The sequence below is a fragment of the Balaenoptera physalus genome (assembly GCF_965194825.1).
Source record: "Balaenoptera physalus genome assembly, chromosome: 3".
Lineage (NCBI taxonomy): Eukaryota > Metazoa > Chordata > Mammalia > Artiodactyla > Balaenopteridae > Balaenoptera > Balaenoptera physalus.
Genome location: NC_138890.1, coordinates 128,857,617 through 128,877,664, shown reverse-complemented (window position 1 = coordinate 128,877,664; position 20,048 = coordinate 128,857,617). Strand labels below are relative to the sequence as shown.

Sequence of the window (20,048 nt, the reverse complement as noted above, 5' to 3'; positions counted from 1 at the left end):
TATAGACATGCAAAGAGAATCACAATATTATTGAGTAGAATAAAGTCAGCATGTAAAATATAGCCTATTTTATTACAGGATGTCTACATTTTTAATTTAGATGCACGTATATGAACAACCAAAAGAGTCTAGAAGATTAACAATGAAATAGACTCTGGATAGTAGGATTTGGGGTAAGTTACATTTTTATTTCCTTCGGTATTTCTCAATTTTATAATTTTTCTAAAAGAGCATGCATAATTCATGCTACACTCACATACACACACACACAAACATACACATACTTAAACCACCTGCACATGTCACACAGTTGCAGCTTCCTAAAACCTTTTCATAAAAAAGGCATCATATCTACAATTTTAAGATATGTTCAGATTGAGCACTGACACCTTGGCTATTATATTCATAAAGAGCAAATCACCTTTAGGCCTGAACTAAGAAGTCTATGCATTTTGAGGCACTGTGGGGAAAAAAGCATGCATCTGAGTTCTCATGACCATCTAGGTTCTGAAATTGGGAAACAAAGAAGTTAGAACTCCTCTTTCATTTTGTTGGCAAAGGTTCCTTCCACGCCTGAAATTGCATGAGTCACAGGCCTGGTGAGCTGGATGAGAAGGCAGCACACGATGGAGGCCTAACCAGACTGGGGGTTGGCGAGGGGCTCTGGGCACGTTTTCCTGAGAAGAGCACAGGCTGGGGGAGGGGTCTCTGCCTGGACAAGAGCCCTCCGTCTGTCATCTCAGAGCCTGGCAAGGAATGGGCATGAAGCAGGCCCTCAATATGTGCTTGTTGCATTCATTAGACAATACCAACAACCACCAGATGCCAGGGGTGCTTTATTGTGCTTTCTAGCTCAGCATTTTGTGAGACACTATATACATACATATATATCACCTATTTTTACCACACTTGAATAGTACACATTACCCCCATTTTAAAGAAAGAAAAACTGGGGCTCCATGTGGCTTAATAACTTCACCACCACTCTGTATCCCTGATGCTATTATGCAGTGGGATTTGTTATCCTAGATTTGCCATCCTTTTGTGTTCCCAGCCCAGAGAAGTAACCAAAGGGGGATAGCCAAATAGCTGCTCTGGGAAAGGGCGCCATGCTGGCATTATGTGCTAGAATACTGTGCAATGCTTGCTAATGGCGCAGACAGTGGAAATTAGAGGACACAAAAGCTCCTCCTCTTGTCATCTGTAACATGCCTTTACTGTTGATGAGCAGAATGCAGAGAGCTTAGAATTGCATACTTAACAGGAGCTCATCCAAACCTCTTTGGTCTGGATAATGGCTGGAAATCAAGCTCTTGCTGAGAGTTTGTAGTTCAATCAAGTCAGAAAATTACATGCATCTCAATTTTTTAAATACATATTTTTTTCAATATGATTGAAGGGCTACTTCAGTCTTGAGTTTTTACCAGCTAGCCCATGTTTCTCATTCCTCACCTAGTATCCAGAAATGCAGAGAAATCTGTTCCAGAAGATTTCATTGTATTGAAGCTGCCAAGAAAGGGACACTTGCTTAAAATACTTGATACATCAGAGAGTTTTAAAAGAGTTAGGCTGACTTCACTCCACAGAAATATAGAGAATTTTTAATTAAATTTGCGCCCACTGAATTCTTTAAAATATGATACTGTTTGTAAAAGCTACAAATGAGAACACAGTAACTCCTTAAAGTAAAACGGTGCTCCATATGAAAGGAGGGAAGGAAGGGAGGGAGGAAGGGAGGGAGGAAGGAAGGAAGGAAGGAAGGAAGGAAGGAAGGAAGGAAGGAAGGAAGGAAGGAAGGAGGGAAGAAGGGAAGGGAGGAAGGGAGGAAGGGGGAGGTATGGAAGGAGGGAGGGAAAGGAGGGAGGGGGGAGGGAGGGAGGGAGAAAGGAGGGAAGGGAAGGAGAGGGAGGGGAACATTGAGAACATAGTCAATCATATAAGTAATAGCACCTGTCACAACTTTAGATCACTAAATTTAGGTACTAAATTATATGAAAAGTCATCTTGTCTACTATGAATAAAGGAAGAAGGAGGAAAGGGATGTAAAACAGAAGGGAAGAGCACACTAGTAATTTAAATTCTTTAAGTGATGAGGGTTTCTGGAACTATCAGTAAACAGAATCATGCTCTTCAAAAGGATGGACCTCAGTGCAAACAACTCTCTTTTTGATTACCTGGTGCAGTATAGAAACTCAAGAGCTGGAATCAGCCATTCAGAAATCATACACTTTTAAATCCAGGCATTTCCCATCTTTATTGTTGGGGTGTCTAAGACAACTTTAATGGGAATTCAGTTCCTCATGCATCCTAAAACTGCAAACTTGCCTCTAGTTGTTAAGCTTTCAGAATCTGCATGAATCTCACCCATATTTACTTAGGCCAATACCTCCCTCCTCTTATTGCTCTCTCTATATATTTTTTCTATCTTTTAAAATTAATATTTCCCTATAGGAAATACCATCAGGTCTTCTCTTGCCCTGAATTCAAATTCTTCAAGGCTCTCAGAGTATTAGAACAAGCACATATCCTAGTGCTGAGCTATGCCAACCTGTTCTTTCACAGGTGAGGAAACGGGTCAGAGTAGTTAAGAGACTTATCTACAGTCATGGAATGATATTCTGAAAATGAAAGAATAGTATGGATTGTGTAGAATGGCAGGTCTTTGAAGTAACACAGACTGCATATGAGTCCCAGATCTATCCTTTGCCCTGTGGCCTTAGGCATAACCATATAATTACAGTCTCTACAATGCCATCTGTAAAATGGGGATAATAAAATATAAATTAAGGGTTGTTATGTGGACTAAATGAGAGCTAGAGAATGTCTGGCCTATGACAGGCTTTCCATAAATGTCAATTTCCTTTCTTTAAAAGACAAGGCATCAAAAGAAGTAAAATATTTAAGAGATTAAAATGGCCAAAATTCCTCATCTATTTTTAGCCACATGTAAATGAGGTAGAATTTCTATTCTTAACTGATTTTTGTAATTCTTGTCATTTTCTAAAACTGTGTATCTCCACAGGAACTCCCTAAAAATATTTCCACCAATGGCAGAACCTAGGATTCTTGTGCTTCCCTTTTGGAGCCTGGAAAGTGCTTTTCCCTGGCACTGGGAAGAGGCAGGGACCTCCTTGACACTGGCCTGTATTACTCAGGACATAGCTCAAGATGCAGAGGATGTGCCTCCTGATAAGATTCACATAGTAATCACAGAAAATCAGGCTGAGCTCTTGGTGTAGAATCAGGAAAATTACAATATGGTTGGACTGATGTGAATATGAAACATAGCCTGTTCTTCAAAGTGAGAAAGAAGAAGTGAGAGATACCGGCAATTATCGCCCTGTAAACATCATTTCCAGCCATGATAATTATGTGTGTGTGTGTGTGTGTGTGTGTGTGTCCATGTGTGTGTTTAAGTAGCAGGAAAGTGATGATATCAGGAACAATAAGTGGCTGAGGCTTCAAAGAAACAAATCATGCCAGCACAATAGCTTTTTTTGACAGAGTTATGAATAGATGAAGAGGAAATGTAAGAGATGCAATATATCTTATGTTGGTAAAGATTTGATATGTCTCAGGGAATTTTATTTCCAAAATTAGTTACAAGATCACAAAGAAAGGTTATTGATAAATTGCAAAGTATCTGGTTGTAGGAAGGTGTAGAAATGGCTGTCGGGGATGGTCTTATTTAACGCCTTCATCATTAATTTGGATGAGGGAGTGAATGTCTCTTCGTGTTCATGAAAATTGCAGGTTATACTAAATCAGGACGTGTTGTGAACACTGATCAGCCAGAAACTGACACAAAGAGGTCCCCAAAGAAGGACAAATTGGACAGAAGCAAGAGCCAACTGAGGAAAGCAACGTTTTTAGGTCTGTTTTTTTTGTAAAGTCAGTGTTTTTTTTTTAGGAATTCCTTTATTTTTATTTATTTATTTATTTATTTATTTTTGGGGGCTGTGTTGGGTCTTCATTTCTGTGCAAGGGCTTTCTCTAGTTGCAGCAAGGGGGCCACTCTTCATCGCGGTGCACGGGCCTCTCATTATCGCGGCCTCTCTTGTTGCGGAGCACAGGCTCCAGACGCGCAGGCTCAGTAGTCGTGGCTCACGGGCCTAGTTGCTCCGCGGCATGTGGGATCTTCCCAGACCAGGGCTCGAACCCGTGTGCCCTGCACTGGCAGGCAGATTCTCAACCACTGCGCCACCAGGGAAGCCCTTTAGGTCTGTTTTGATTTACCTTTTCTTACAGTGAATAGAATGAGAACTTGATAGCAAAGTAGAGCCACACAGACTTAGAGAAGAAGATGGACAATAAAAAGGAATCTGTTAGACACTGTCATGGGGACTCACGTTTGCTGGGGGCCCACTGTGTGCCAGCTTCTGCATTTGGACTTCACACTGTATGTGCTCAGAGGAGGCTCAGAGATGTTAAGAATCCCGCAATAGAGGAGGAACTTATAATTTTGCATAATCTAGCCATTACTCATTAAGTGTAATTTGACATAGATTGGATATCCTTGACTTCTTGGAGCTTGAATTCTGTAGAGTTACATTTTATCTGTAAGTCTATGATCTACTTTGAGTTGTTTTGTAAAAGGTAAGGATTAAGGTGAAATTTTTTTGTGTAGGGACATCCAGCATCATTTATTGAAAAAGACTATCATTTCCTCCTGAATTGTCTTTGTATCTTTGCCAAAAAACAGATGTCACACATGTGTGAATCTACTTCTGGAATCTTTATCTGTTCCATTGATATACGTTTTTATCCTTTTGCCAGTATTCACTGTCTTGATTACTGTAGCTTATAGTAAGCCTTGAGATCAGCTAGTGTGAGTCCTGCAACTTTCTTCCTTTCCAAAATTGTTTTGGCTAGTCTAGTTCCTTTCTTCTTTCATATAAATATTTCAAACAACTTATCAATATTAATACAACATCTTCCTGGGATTTTCACTGTGATTTCTTTGAATCTCTAGATCAGTTTGGGGAGAATTGACATGTTAACAATATTAACACAATCCATGAATACAGAATATCTCTCCATTTCTTTAGGTTTCTTTGATTTCTCTCATAAGTGTTTTGTAGTTTTCAAGATACAGATCCTGCACTTAGTGATATTGCAAATGATACTGTTATTTTTAAGTTCAAATTCTAAATTTTATTACTTACATATAAAAATATAATTAATTTTTGCATATTGATCATGTACCTTGCAGCCTTGCCAAACTGAGTTATCAGTTCTAGGACCTCTTTTGTAGTGTCCATATAGGCAATTATGTCATCTGTGATAGAGAATTTTATCTCTTCTTTTCCAATCTGTATGCCTTTTATTTCTTTTTATTGCCTTACTGTCCTGGCTAGGACTTCTAGTACAATGTTGAATAGGAATGGTTAGAAGAGAAATTTTCGCCTTGTTCCCAATATTAGGGGGAAAGTATTCAGTCTTCATATACGACATAAGCTGTAGGCTCCTAGAAGATGCACTTTATCTTAAGACAGTTTCCCTCTGTTCCTAGTTTTCTGAGAGGTTTTAATCATGGATGGATGTTGAATTTTGTCAAGAAAATTTTTCATTCATTTTGAGAATCAAATAATTATTTTTTGCTTTACTCTGTTACCTTTTAGTTAAACATAAGAAAATACATCATACCATAGTTCTTAATTTTGTGTAGACCCAAGTTTTTGTCTAATACCATATTCCTTCTGCCTGAAGACCTTTTAAAAACATTTCTGGCAGGACAGATATGATGGCAATAAATACTATGTTTTTGTTTGTCCGATAAACTCTTTATTTCTCCTTCATTTTTAAAAGATATTTTTCCAGGGGTAGAATTCTGAGTTGACAGGGTTTTTTTTTTTTCCCTTTCAGTGCTATTGTCACTCCCTTGTCTTTTGGTTTCTACAGTTTCTGACAAGAAGTCTGTTGTCATTCTTATCTTTGTATGCAAAGTGGTTTTTCTCCCACTGCCTTTAAGATTGCTTTCTTTTTCCCCTCTTTGATTTTGAGCAGTTTGGATATGATATGCCTAGGAGTATGTGGGTGTGTGGGTGTGTGTGTACCAATTTACATTCCCACCAACAGTGTAGGAGGGTTCCCTTTTCTCCACACCCTCTCCAGCATTTATTGTTTGTAGATTTTTTGATGATGGCTGTTCTGACTGGTGTGAGGTGATACCTCATTGTAGTTTTGATTTGCATTTCTCTAATAATTATTGATGTTGAACATCTTTTTCTCATGTGTTTGTTGACCATCTGTATGTCTTCCTTAGAGAAATGTCTATTTAGGTCTTCCATCCATTTTTTGATTGGGTTGTTTGTTGTTTTGATATTGAGCTGCATGAGCTGTTTGTATATTTGGAAAATTAGTCCCTTGTCAGTTGCTTCATTTGCAAATATTTTCTCCCATTCTAAGGGTTGTCTTTTTGTTTTGTTATGGTTTCCTTTGCTGTGCAAAAGCTTTTAAGTTTAATTAGGTCCCATTTATTTATTTTTGAGCACCTGCTAAAGTTAATGAAAAAGAAAGTGCAAGTGAGTGAAAATCTAAAGCCACAGGCAGTTCTGTATTCTCTGAATTACTTACTTACACTCAGCCTTTGCTAACCTATACTCAGTCTTCACCAATTTTTTAACAATTTTAGTTAAGTTCTTCTACCAGTGTCCAGCTGCATTTGTCCCAGGTAAGAAAATGTTTCACCTCATCTCTTTGTAGGCATCTGTCATTCCTTAGCTCTCTGACAGGGTAAATTGATGTTGTTGTAGATTTGCTGTTTGTCTAGTTTTTGTGTGCGTGTTGATATTGTTGCTATTGTTTTTGTAGGGATGAGTATGATGCTATTTCTAGCTTTTTGCTTTCTCCAGATGGACTAGAAAGTATCTGTTTGCTTTTGATAAGACGCCAGAAATCTGCCCTGTGTTGGAGACCAGATCCTATTCTCTCCACTCATTCCTCTACCTTTCTTTTGGCAGTGTTTTCAGGGATTTGGAAGTAAAGGTCCTGATGGAGAACAGAAAAAAAAGTGTACTCCCCTTCAAGGTAAAATGATATCCACCTTCTATGTTTATTTGAATCTTCTGATATTTTCTACAGAGTTCATTTTGGATATTTTTCCATTATTCTCCTCATCAAGTCAATAAAGCCCTTAGAAATTCTCTTGTGTTGAGAGAGTATGTGAATTACCTCATTACAAATTTATTTACCCTTGGTAACACTTCACAGAAGCTTTTCTAAACCACATTTCCCATTTCAAAAGTACAAAGCCAACAGGCTATTCTATTATTTCAAAAAAGAAAAGAAATCATTCAATTAGTAGTATGTCAGATGAAAGGGACACTTCGAATTGTAGCATCATTCTGAACATGTGAAAAGCCAAGTCTGCACTGTCATAACTATGGGATGAGGCATGAATATTCTATACATTTCTGATTAATCAAAATCCATGCAAAAGTATCAGTCAGATCAGAAGAGTCAGAATTGATTAAACCATGTTTAGCTTATCTGTATTGTCTGGGTATCACGCAGATGAGAATAGAAGCCAATGTGATAGTGTGGGAACAAAAGACTTGTCAACCTGACACTATTTTAAACACAGAAACAAATGGAATCTTGTGAACCAATTCTGATTAACTAAACCTGACTCTACCTTGAAAAACATAATGGTATTTTATGCTTTTAATATGGTTATCAGCGCATCTCTTCTATTCTAAGGTATCTAGACACATAATCTTCAGGTGTTGGGAAATAATATCTTCAACCTGAGAATAGCATGGCCTGCAGTATGCCAGCCACATACAGGAAACTACAGGGAAAACCTGTTTCTGGTGTGATTAAAAGCTCGCTTGAAAGGACCTCTTTGCATGTGGAACTTTCCTGGATAAAGGAGAGAGAGCTTCTTTGTCTTCAAAGAGCTTCAAAGGATATACAGAAAGAAGCATGTGCAGACTGGAGAAGCAGATGTGCGAGGTAAGGAAAGTATTAACATTATATACTCTGATGACACGTAGTATCTATAGCCCTTACTCCTTGGCTCCATCCCCCAAATAAAAGCCGTTCAGGTAGAATGGGGTAGAACAAAGCCCACCTTGACCTCTTCTGTTGCTATTGTGCTAGACAGGCTGAAGATTTTGGAATAACTGAGTTGTCATGGCTGTTGACTGAGGATGCAAACGTGGGCCTTAACAGTGAGGGAACAATCTTCCCAGCTTGGCCTCAGGGGCATTGTAGTGGGCAGATGTGGTATGTGGCCTCTACATGACTAGAGTGCATTGTGCAAACAATTCCTCCTCATGCCTCTTATTGTCCTATTACCCACCTGAAGATTAAACCTAATATATTCTGAGAAGCAGCAAGGGAAGTTGAACAGACATAAACACAATCCTGCTCTTCCTCTCTGTTTTCTCTCTCTCCTGAAATTCAGTCCCATTTGGTTCCTACAGCCCATTCCTCAGGGACCTCAGCAGCCTCCCTCCCTCCCTCCCTTCCTCCAGTGATGCACGTCAGCATTCGGGGACATAGAAAAACCTGCTATCCTCCCACCCTGGTCGGCAGAGGGTAAGGTTGTGAGCTGTTTCAACAGGGCTGTGTACCTTTTTTTTTTAAAAAAAAAAAATTTATTTATTTATTTGGTTGCACTGGGTCTTAGTTGCAGCAGGCGGGCTCCTTAGTTGCAGCACGTGGGCTCTTTAGTTGTGGCATATGAACTCTTAGTTGCAGCATGCATGTAGGATCTAGTTCCCTGACCAGGGATCGAACCCGGGGCCCCTTGCATTGGGAGTGCGGAGTCCTAACCACTGTGCCACCAGGGAAGTCCCTGTACCTTTTTTTTTTAACTCCATCTGTGGCAAAAGTTAAAAATGCTTTAATAAAGACACTCTTATCTTTTGTTTTTAAGAAGAGAATAGCTTTGGGGGCAACACAAATGTTAAAATCCACAATTTGTTCCATTCCAACCAATAAGCAATCAGAGCAACAATGGACTTTTTTTAGGTTTCCACAACATCAATATCATAACAGTTTTCCAAAACTAGTCAAAATGAAATGTTCTCACCTGACATACCTCTTCTGTTTTTAGTTAACTGAACCACTCTCCCTTTTCCATTCACCTTTCTTAAAATCCTCAAACTTTATCTGTTACAAGCAATGGAAAAAAGTGTGCTGTTTTAACATTTACAAAGTCAGTGCCCAGGCTTCTCATTCAAAACTTATTGACCATTCACAAGAATATTCATCCATTTAAATTATTGTGAAATTCCACTTTGATAAACCCACTGGAAAAAAAAACCTAAGACATTTTAGAGTTAAATTTACCTCAGATTCTCTAGATAAGAGATCCTGTTCTCTCATTCTAGAGTTCGCTTACATTATATCCTGTGTATTCAGAACCATGGTCTGCATCCTAAACAGATGAAAATATGTTTTAACAATGTTTCCTGTAACATCAACTAAATTCTGCTCTAGTCCATTTTCTAGAATGTGTGTCCTATTCTGGGGGTGGGGGGAAACTCAGTGAACTTATGAATGGGTAGTGATGAAATTTCTACAGATTAAAAGATCAATAATTTCTAATGTTAAAAATTCTTACTCAGGTATTACTTTTAAAAATTATCTCACCATAGTTATTTAGGGATCTTTTAAAGTAAGAAATTTAAGTAGTTGACAGAAAATCAGGAGGCAGGCATAGGGGAGATGGAGGAGGTAGGGGAAAAAGTGAGGGTGAAGGTTGTGACACAGGAATTGGTTTGAAATTTAGTATCTTATGTGTGCCAGCAGTAACAATGAAATAAAATGGATAAATATAAAATTTATATGTCAGGATTGAGAAAGCATGGGTCTTGCATGAAATGGTGAACATAAAATAGAATTCAAGTGTTATGTCTTAGTGTGGAAAGACTGCAATGTTATAGTAAGAAATGCCACTTGCTTAGTGAGTAGGGATCCACTTTGGAGACCATCAGCTCAGTTCCATACAGAAGTTAAATGTTAGTCTATGTTTCCTATTAGATGTAGTGGGCATTGGTGGTTGCCTACCCAGCATCCAACTCTGCTTTCTCTTTCCCAACAGAACTCTGAGCTTGTTCAGGTATCCTCCAGGCCCCCACGTACCCAATGAGATTCAGGGGAACCTGACCCCACCACATCTAGGAGTGAGCCTGATTGGATAGGGTCATCCTGTTCCAGCAGACCAGGGGTCAGCAAACCTTTCCTGTAAAGGGCCAGGTAGTAAATACTTTAGGCTTTATGGTCATACAGTCTCTGCTGCAACTACTCATGCCACTGTAGTGTGAAAGCAGCCCAGACAATGCATAAGTGGGTGGATGTGGCTGAGTTCCAAGAAAACTTTATTTGTGGCCACCAAAATTTTAATTTCATATAATTTTCACACCATGAAATATCATTCTCCTTTTGATTTTTCAACCATTTAAAAATGTAAAAAACATTTTTAGCTAGCAGGCTATCCGAAAACAGATACTGGATGAAATTTGGCCCGTGGGCTATAGTCTGCTGACCCTTGCTCTAGGGACCAGCATTGTCCAACAGTATTTTCTGGGATGGTAGAAATATTCTATAAGTTGGCCACATGTGGCTACTGAGCACTTGAAATGTGTCCAGTGTGACCAAGGAATTGAATTTTTAATTTTATTTAATTTTAATTAATTTAAATGTAGACAATCTCCTTTAGTGAGTGTAATAAGAAATCTCACTCCGTTTTTTGATGTTTGACTTCTGACAGATTTTAAGCCTCATCCTTCTCTTCCCCTGTACCCCCAGATCCATGCAAGCTGAGAAGAAAGCCTAGGTACTCCCTCTTTTGGCACTGATGGGAGATTCAAACCACATAAACTCCTGCCCACATCCAGGAACTCTCCCATTGGCCCCACCCCTATTACAATAAAAAAACAGGCCGGCCTCCTATCCCTGTGCTCTCAAGCCATCCCAAACCTGTTTCAGAGGACTGCCCTGCTCTCCCCAGAGACCTCAATAATGTAAGTTTTGAAACTTTTCATACCCTTGGTGTGTATACATGGCATCATCATTCTCAACATCTGAACCAAATTTTAGGTAAGGGTCCATCTGCCTCTGCAGGCAACCATAAGAGTGAGTCATCACCATATTGGACAACACGGCTCAGAGAGTAGTTTGTTCAGGTAGGTTACTCAGTTTGGAGTTGGACTGCTGAGAACACGAGAAGTTGGTTAGGGACATTTAGGAAATTTCTTTTTAATTATTTGGAAATAATCCTCTGCCTTTGACTGAGTGTGAACATGGAATTCTATAGCCCATTTGCTACTGGCATCTATGTTTTTACCTAGAAGGGGAACCAGCCTTAGAGAATGAAGTTGATCCTGTGATAGGATAGTGGGTCTTTAATGACAATATTGAATTTCTGGATCAGCCCCTTCCTGAAGCTGCCCTTCCTCTCAGCTTCCAGGGATGTGAGCCAACATATTTCTCAATCAGTTTTCTGTTAATTACAGTTCAGAGCATTCTAACATATATCATTGATTCTAAGAAGTACATTTTCCCCCTCAATTTTAAAATCTCTAAAACTGGGATGAGTCTTATAATCTACAGCAGGACATAATTTACCTGGTAGAATCTTTTTCTGACTTTGCAGTACACAAAATAATTGTGTGTTTTATAATTGGTAGTATCTTAGATCTGACGAAATACTTTAGGTTTGATGAATACTTTAGACTTTGAGATTTTCTTCCTTTCTATCTTTCTTTTTTGTAGTTATGGTTGTTTAACTTTTTAGGTAAGATTTTCTTCTAAAATAATCTTTTCTTCAAATTTATATATCCCCCAGTATTATGCAGCAGCATTTTCATGTTAACATATCTTCAGAGCATGCCTAGCTGGATTTTAGTACCAGGATAAGATTTTATTACCTGAAGAATACATTCTGCTTTGCAAACTAAAAGCAATGTGCAAAACATCATTCAAAATTGGAAAGATCATTTGGGAATATCAACTAAATTAAAAAATATTGTTAAGGGGCTGACATTCTAGCAATACTCAGGCACTAAGTGAACTGGCCTTGGATAAAATGAAAAAGAGGGTATCTGCTTAATTGTATGCTTGATGCACTCCATTGTCCCTGGCTACTGAAGAGCAACTTAACTCTGAATTACATTTCTGTTATTAGATTTTTAACATTCTTTTTGTTTTATTGTAAAAATTCAGCATAATGCAAGCATATTATTATGAGTTTTGAGTCAAGAACCACCAAGCATTGCCATTAATTCAAACATATTGAAATCCAAAATAAACATCCACGTTCATGAGCCAAAACTCTCAATTCACATTGAATTCTCTTATTACAAAAAGGGCCTTCTTGCAAATATTGCCCCTACTCCACCCCCAAATCTCTCTCAAAATAGGAATAAGAAACTGTAATGAAAAAGTCCCATTTCGTAATTTCAACAAAAAAGATAAAATGCCTAGGAAAGTATTTGACTATTTGCAGAACACTACAAAAGTTTGAGATAATGTAAAAGAAGTGTTGAATAAATTAATATAAAGTTTTTGCATTGGAAAAGCGATGCCAATCTTTTAGAAAATACTTGATAGATTTATGAAATCCTCATTGGAAATACAAGATAGATGGGGAGAGGGGAGTGTGATAATGTAATTTTAAAGATAAAGGGCAAAATAGCCAAGAACATATGGAAAGTAAAGACTAATGAAAGAGAACTTGCCCTACCAGATAATACAACTTCAATAATTAAAGTAGTGTGCTACTAACAAAAGAATTGGCAGACAGATCAATGTAATGGATTTGATGGCCCAGAAATCGACCCCAGTATAGATGCAGACTTAGTATATATTAAAGGTGGTATCACAAATCAGTGAGAAAAAGAATCATTATTGAATAAATGGTTCTGGGGCAGATGGTTAACCATTTGGAAAAACAAAGTTAAATTACCACTCTAAAATAAATTGCCATGGGTGACCTTTAACCTATTAAATGCTAGAGGTAAATGTAGAATGAGAAGTCCTCTTTAAGCATAAATTATTGATAAGAAATCACAAAGGAAAAGTAAATCATGATAAAACATGAAGCATATGTATCTATTTCTTCTCTGATCCCCTGTGCCCGTGGAAGTGATAGAAAGAGTATTTTGAGAGAATCAAATCTTCTAGTTGTTGGTTTTTCAGTTTGATCAACTTTTTACCTGTTAGGATGGAGTGGTAACTTCCAAGCTTCTTACATGCAGAACCGGAAAACAGAAGTCTAAAGATGAAATTTTAAAGCACAGGTTCTTAACCTGACTTCAATTAACGGACTTATTAATCCCCTGATTTCCTTTCCAAGACACACTGGCCGTAGATGGAGTGGCTTAAATTGGAAACTGGCTAAATGATGAAATTAAGAAAACCAGGGAGCAGGGAAGTAGACAGAGAACCTCAGAGCTTACTGGAAAGATATTATAAAAGCCACAGAAGAGGTGGCAGCTTTGATGGAGAAGGTATCTAGCTAAATGGTTCTCATGGAAACCAAGTGTACCAGTTGCATGAGAAATAGTTAAAGGGACCAGGAAGAGAGCGGCTACCTGACAGGTAGCTGCTAATTAGCAATCAAAACCTAATTGAGATTAACAGCTGTTTTTCTAGTACAGTTACTAACAGGGAGGCAGAAATGGTGTGAAGATCGTCTAAGCTCTACAAGCTGCGTTTTAACATCAGAAAACTATGAGGATAGAGCAATATGCCAAGCAAGCAGGGAGATGAAAGCCGGCCATGAACATAGAGCTGAGCTGACAGGCCAAAGAGGGCTGGATCCAGAGGACCAATTAGGCTGTCTACAGGGGTGCTGGAGGCAGATTAAAGGGGCATGATGCAAACAACAGTAAAGAGTCTATTCACTGGCTTGTGTGGCCCAATGACTGCCGGGTCCTCCTGGAGAGAAGGGCATCTGGGTGCAGCAATCTTAGCTGTCAGCTGGGCCCTCAGGTTAGGCTGGAAATTCTTTCAAACGCACTGTCTGAGCAGTGTCCCAGCAATAGTCCTGTATGTAGAAATACCTATTGTGTGGGGGCCCCAGTCGCCCCATGGGGCTGAACCTGGCGACATTTCCACCAGGTAAAGCACACTGAATGGTCAATCTCTCTCTCTTTGAAATCCTTTCAGTGGGTTTTCTTTTTCTGACACAGTCTCAGTCTAGTGGCTCTGAATGGGCTCCTTAATGAGCACCACAAGTAGAGCTAGTGGCTGCCACCAGAAGTATGGCACAGGACCTAGGAGGAACTAAAGCACTGTGTAGGACCCAGTCAACGTGGTTTAAAGCTGTGAGATTGCTGCCTTGGCCACTGGAACCTACTGAAACCTAAAGGAATATGATAAGGCACCTATTATGTGCCTAGCACTGGTCTAAGTGCTTGATGTAGAGTAACTCATGTAATCCTCAAAACACCCCTGTGAGGTACTGTGTACTGCTAGCATCTCCATTTTACAGATGAGAAAACTGAGGAAGAGAGGCTAAGAAATGTGCCCTGGTTTCACAGCTATAAGTGATAGAGGTAGGATTTGAACCTGTGTAGTCTGGCTCCAGAGTCTGCACTCATAACCGTGAGCCTGCAGTCTGCAGCCTCATAGTTTTGTCCTCACTTAGAACCTCATTAGAAATGCAGAAGCTCAGGCCCTGCCCCAGACATACTGAATTAGAGGCTGCATTTTATAAGATCCCAGGTGTTTCCTGTACATATTAAGGTTTAAGAAACACTGCATTATGCTATATGCCCTCATGTAGATATGTCTTATACATATATTTATAGATAATTAATATTAAAAACATAAATCACTCCTCAATAACAAGGGCACACTGCAGTTAGAGTAACAGAAAAAATAAGGGGGAATGTGTCTTGTATTGAACACTTTTCTCTATTTTCAGTCATCAGGTCTGTTTTTCCTAACTGTTGGCTTGTTTACTGAATAAGGCTTGTTTATTTTTCTTCTAACTCTCTCTGCCACAGGCCATTTTCACAGCCTGTAATTCCTTTTGTTTCAGCAAATATTCACTACATTTTAGGTGATAATTGCCTCTTCATCACCATTTTTTACCTTCTTACTGAAGTATCTAAACTCTGAAGCTCTCTCAGTTAAAGTAGCTTAGTTTGTTTCCAGAGCAACCATGTTCTATGCATTTCTCTCCCTTTGCTCCTCCTTACACTTCTTCATGGTTGCTTGTGAAATGCTGTTTACTAGGAATACACTTAGCAACTAGAACTCTTATGCATTGCAGGTGGGAATGCAACATGATACAGCCACTCTGAAAAACAATTTGGCAGCTTCTTACAAACTTGAACATATGCTCTCCGTATGACACAGCAATCCCACTCCTGGGTACTTACAGAAATGAAAACTTATGTTGTCACAAAAACCTATACACAAATGTTTATAGCAGGTCTATTAATAATTGCCAAAAACGAGAAACAACCCACCGTCCTTCAGTGAGTGAATTGGATAAACAAATTGTGGTGCATCCATACAGTGGAACACTGTGCAGCACTTAAAAGGACTGAACTACTGATATGCTCAACAATATGGATAAATCATTAAGCATTTTGCTAAGTGAAAAGGCCAGGCATAAAAGACTACGTCCTGTGTGATTCCACTTATATGTAATTCTAGAAAAGGCAAAGCTATAGTGATAAAAAGCAGATCAGTGGTTGCCAGGGGGCAGGGGTTGGGGGCAAGGAATTGAGTGCAGGGGGCACAAGACAACATTGGGTTGATGAAAATGTTTTGTATCATCATTGTGGTAGTTGTTACACTACCTTGTGCATTTGTTAAAGCCCATTGAATTGCTCACTTAAAATTCATGAATCTTACTGTATGTAATAAAGCAGTGGTGGTTAATTTTATGTGTCCACTTGACTAGGCCACAGGGTGCCTGGATATTAGGTCAAGCATCATTCTGGGTGTTTCTGTGAGGGTGTTCCTGGATGAAATTAACATTTGACTTGGTAGACAGAATAAAGCAGATTGCCCTCCCCAATATGGGAGGCCCTCATCCAATCAGTTGAAGGCCTGAATAGAACAGAAGGGCTGACCTTCCTGCAAGTAAGAGGGAACTTCTTGAGTCTCAAAAAGAGCCGGTATTTCAGGGTAGAACTACACATCTGGCTCTCCTGGTTCTCAGCCCTTTGGAATGGAACTTTAACTTAAGCCATCAGCTCTACTGGGGGCTCCAGCTTGCTTACTGCAGTTCTTAGGACTTCGCAGCCTCCATTATCATGTGAGCCAATGCCTTGTAATACACACACACACACACACACACACACACACACACACACACATTTTTGGTTCTTTTTCTCTGGAGAACACTGACTAATACAAAAGCTAACCATAATAGAAGAATTTGGGATTCATCACGGGTTGACGTAAGGAAGAAGAGGAAAGGGTGTCAGATTCTCTGAAGCAGCTGGTGGTCCAAACTGTCATCATCATAATCATCAGATAATAAAAGTAACAGCCTACAAATACCCAACACAAGTTAGAGCAGTAGTTTGTTCTCTGCAATAGTCTGACTGAATTCAGTACTTAAAGCAAACACATTCTAAACATGTTTGCAGTATCCTGAGGCTGTAGAATCTGAAATTAGTTCTATATAGATGCCATAAACTTCTTGTAATTAAAGACATGCTAAATGTTAGTTGCATTAATGCTGAAATATAAATGCATCATCTAAAGCCATTGAGAGTCAGTATCTCTTAAGTCTCACTGAGAGTAAACGCTAATCTTGCTGGACCCAATCCCCCGTCTCTTTACCTAGAGGAGGATGTGTAGTACTCTAGTACATATTTAGTGGAAAAAAATCCCATATAAGTGGACCCACACAGTTCAAACCTGTGTTGTTCAAGGATCAACTGTACAGGACTGAGAACTTTTGTTTCTGGACCAGTTGAGTAAGTTGCCAATCTTACTCTCATTTTTACCATCTTCCCCCCAACTTTTATGTATGTTTCTACAAACAAGGACATTCTCCTAGATAAACAGGATAAAACTGTCAAAAATCAGGAAATTCACATCGATTCATTATACCATCTAATCCTCAGAACCCATTCAAGTTTAGCCAGTTGTCTCAACAATGTCCTTTACAGCACACAGATCCAGTTTAGGGACACTTGTTATATTTAGTTGTTGCGTCTCTTTAGTCCCGTTCAGTCTGGAACAGTTCTGAAGTCTTTCCTTAACTTTCATGACATGTTTGAAGATTTTGACATGTTTGAAGATTACAGGCAGTTTATTTTGCAGAGTGTCCCTCAGTTTGAGTTTGTCTGATGCTTCCTGATGATTAGATTGAATTTAAGAATCTCTAGCAGGACTATCACAGGAGTTATGCTGTGTTCTTCTCATTGCTGCCTATCAGGTGGCACAAGATTTCAATCTGATGGCTACTGATGACGTTCACTTGGATTGCCTGATCACAGGGGTGTCAGCCAGGCTTCTCTTTGTAAAGTTACTCTTTGTTGCTTTGTAGTTAGCGAACATTTTGTGGGAAGTACTATCAAACTATGTAAATATCCTGTTCCTCATCAAACTTTCTATCAATTAATTAATTAATCTATTTATTTGTACAGACTCATGATTTCCTATTTTATTCAATGGGCATAATCTTTTATTATCCGTATATTGATCTCAACTTGTCACCATGTTGGCCAGTGGAAGCCACTTCAGACTGGCTTCTGGGTCCTTTTGATATGTCTCCATGAGCACTTCCTGGCTTTCTGGAACAACAAGAGATGCTGGTTTCATCTTGTATTTCCCTGCCACCAGCCCTGGAATTAGCCATTTTTCCTGGTTTCTTTTGGTAAAGAACGCTACTGAAAAGCAAGTTTGTGCTAAATGTGTTCATTGCTATTGGAATGTTGCTGTTCCCAGGCCTCTTCAACTCCCTCAGTAGATAGAGCTTGGGAAATGTGTGTGTTCTTATGTTACACACATACACACATAGGTATGTTTGTTTCGATATATACTCATATATATTGAAATCCATGAGCTCACACTGATATCTTTAATTCGAATCTCAAACCTCGGAGTTCATTCTAAGTTAATCCCTTTACATACATGTAACCTCCTTTCCCACCAGTGAGCAATCCAGTCCTCTTAGTCTTCATATATTTAGTTATTTGATCAATCCTCCTGTATTATGTAACAGATCTCCCATGCCATTGCTGTCCCACCTCATCACATATGTCCTCCTCAGCCTGCTGGCTCTGACACCCCTGCCAGGTCCCCACCAGCAGGTGAAAACCCTCCTCTCACTACACCCAGACCCCACGCCCTTGCTGGGCTGCCTCTCCCACCTGCACAGGCAGCCTCCTCACCCCACTTTTGTTCCATGTGGACACCTTCCTCACCCCCTCCAGCTCTAACGTCCTGCTCCAGTGCCCTCCCCTCCTCTCCTCCTCGCCCTGGTCAGGCTCTGGGTGAAAAGGGAAGAGAGGAAAGGGTGAGGGGAGGGAAGGAAAATAAAAGGAACCAAGTGTGTTTTTAGTCCCACTTCTCTCTCACTGGAAACTTGAATGATCTCTTCCTTCTCTTGTATAGGGAACTGTTTGTGCTGTACTCCTCTCTACTGCATTCTCCCTTCAGGTCACTCCTGTCTTCAAATCCATTTTCACTGAAACTTCTTTTCACCTAAAGCTCCCATTCCAGACCCATTTCACTGACAAATTTCCCCAAAAGGACCACTCTGGTCACCTCTACTGCCATCTGGCATCCGCCTATAACTCCTACTGAACTTGCCCTCCTCAAGGTCACCAAGGACCTGCTAATCACCACACCCGGGAGCTTTCCTGTAGATTTTTCCCTCTTGTGTTTGATATTACAGACGACTGTCTCCATCCTGAAAGTCTGTCCTGCTTTGTTTCCTGGGATAGCACTCCCTCTGGTTCTCACCCCATCAACGCCCCTCCATCTTTCCTGTCTCTTCTGCCAGCAGCTCATCCTCTGCTCCCAGTGGTGGGTGTTCCCCAGGGATCTGTCATTGGCTTCTTCTCTTTTTAATCTATATTTGCTCCCTGTGAAATTTTATTTTGTCAGTTCCTTCTCTCATTTCTAGGTGGATGACTCCCAAATTGACACCACGAGTTTAACCTCTCTCCTGCACTCTGGGAGATTTCTCCATAGTTACCATGAGCTATTTCTCTGTTTCCCCAGGTAGCTCACATTCTAAAATTTATTCATTGCTTCAAATTACCAGGCTTGTGCTAGGTAGTATCAGTACATAGATTAATAAAGCATAGTTTGTACAAACAAGAGGTTTTATCCAGGCTGGAAACTATAGTCATCTTCAATAGCCCTCTCTCCCTAACTCCCAGTCGGTAACCCATCTTTCATATCACTATGATACTTAGCTTTCTAGGGCCCAATTTTGATCATACTACTCCCTTACCCAGAAGCTTCCAATGTCTTCTCACTGTCCATGGTAAAAAGTTGCAGCTCTTTCAACATGACTATTTCTTGCCACTCCTTGCCCTTTCTCTTTCCAGCCAAACAAGATGTTTATTCTATGCCTCTTCTCCATCGTTCATGCTGTTCCCTCATAGAGGAATGTTCTTTCTCTCTTTCCCACCTATTAAAATCTTACTCTTTTTTTAGGCTAAACTCACGTGACACTTCAACGATCTTTTCTTCTGCCTCTAACAGAATGACACCTGAGGTTTCCTACCTCTTTGAATTTTGTCTATATTACCATTATGACAAATATCCCAGTTTACCTTTAACTGTGCTTAGCAATACATATGTCTCTCTGAGCAACTAGAAGACAAAGACTTGGTATTATTCAAGTTAGTTCTCCTCTAGGACAGTCCTTCCCAAACATTTTTGGCTCACAGTACCCTTAATGTGTCAGCAAGTTTTCATGGTGCCCATAGGCCAAAAGGAATACCTAATAGTTCCATTTATTGAACAGTTAGGCACAAAAAACCAATAAATATTCTTGTCCTAACAACTCAGTAGCCTTTGAAAAAAAATACATGTAAATTAAAGGGAAAATAATATATTTATTTTATTTTAACCACAGTTACTTACTAGTGGGATATGTGTGC

At 39.5% G+C, this 20,048-nt stretch overlaps 1 long non-coding RNA gene across 1 annotated transcript in view; it reads left to right on the top strand.

Annotated features, from left to right (window-relative positions):
* Positions 1-3,393: 3,393 nt before the first annotated feature.
* Positions 3,394-20,048, top strand: part of LOC309658605 — a 153,377-nt gene continuing 136,722 nt past the window's right edge. The window contains exon 1 of the long non-coding RNA XR_014262310.1: positions 3,394-14,850. This is a non-coding gene — a long non-coding RNA (uncharacterized lncRNA). The remainder of the gene's footprint in view (positions 14,851-20,048) is intronic.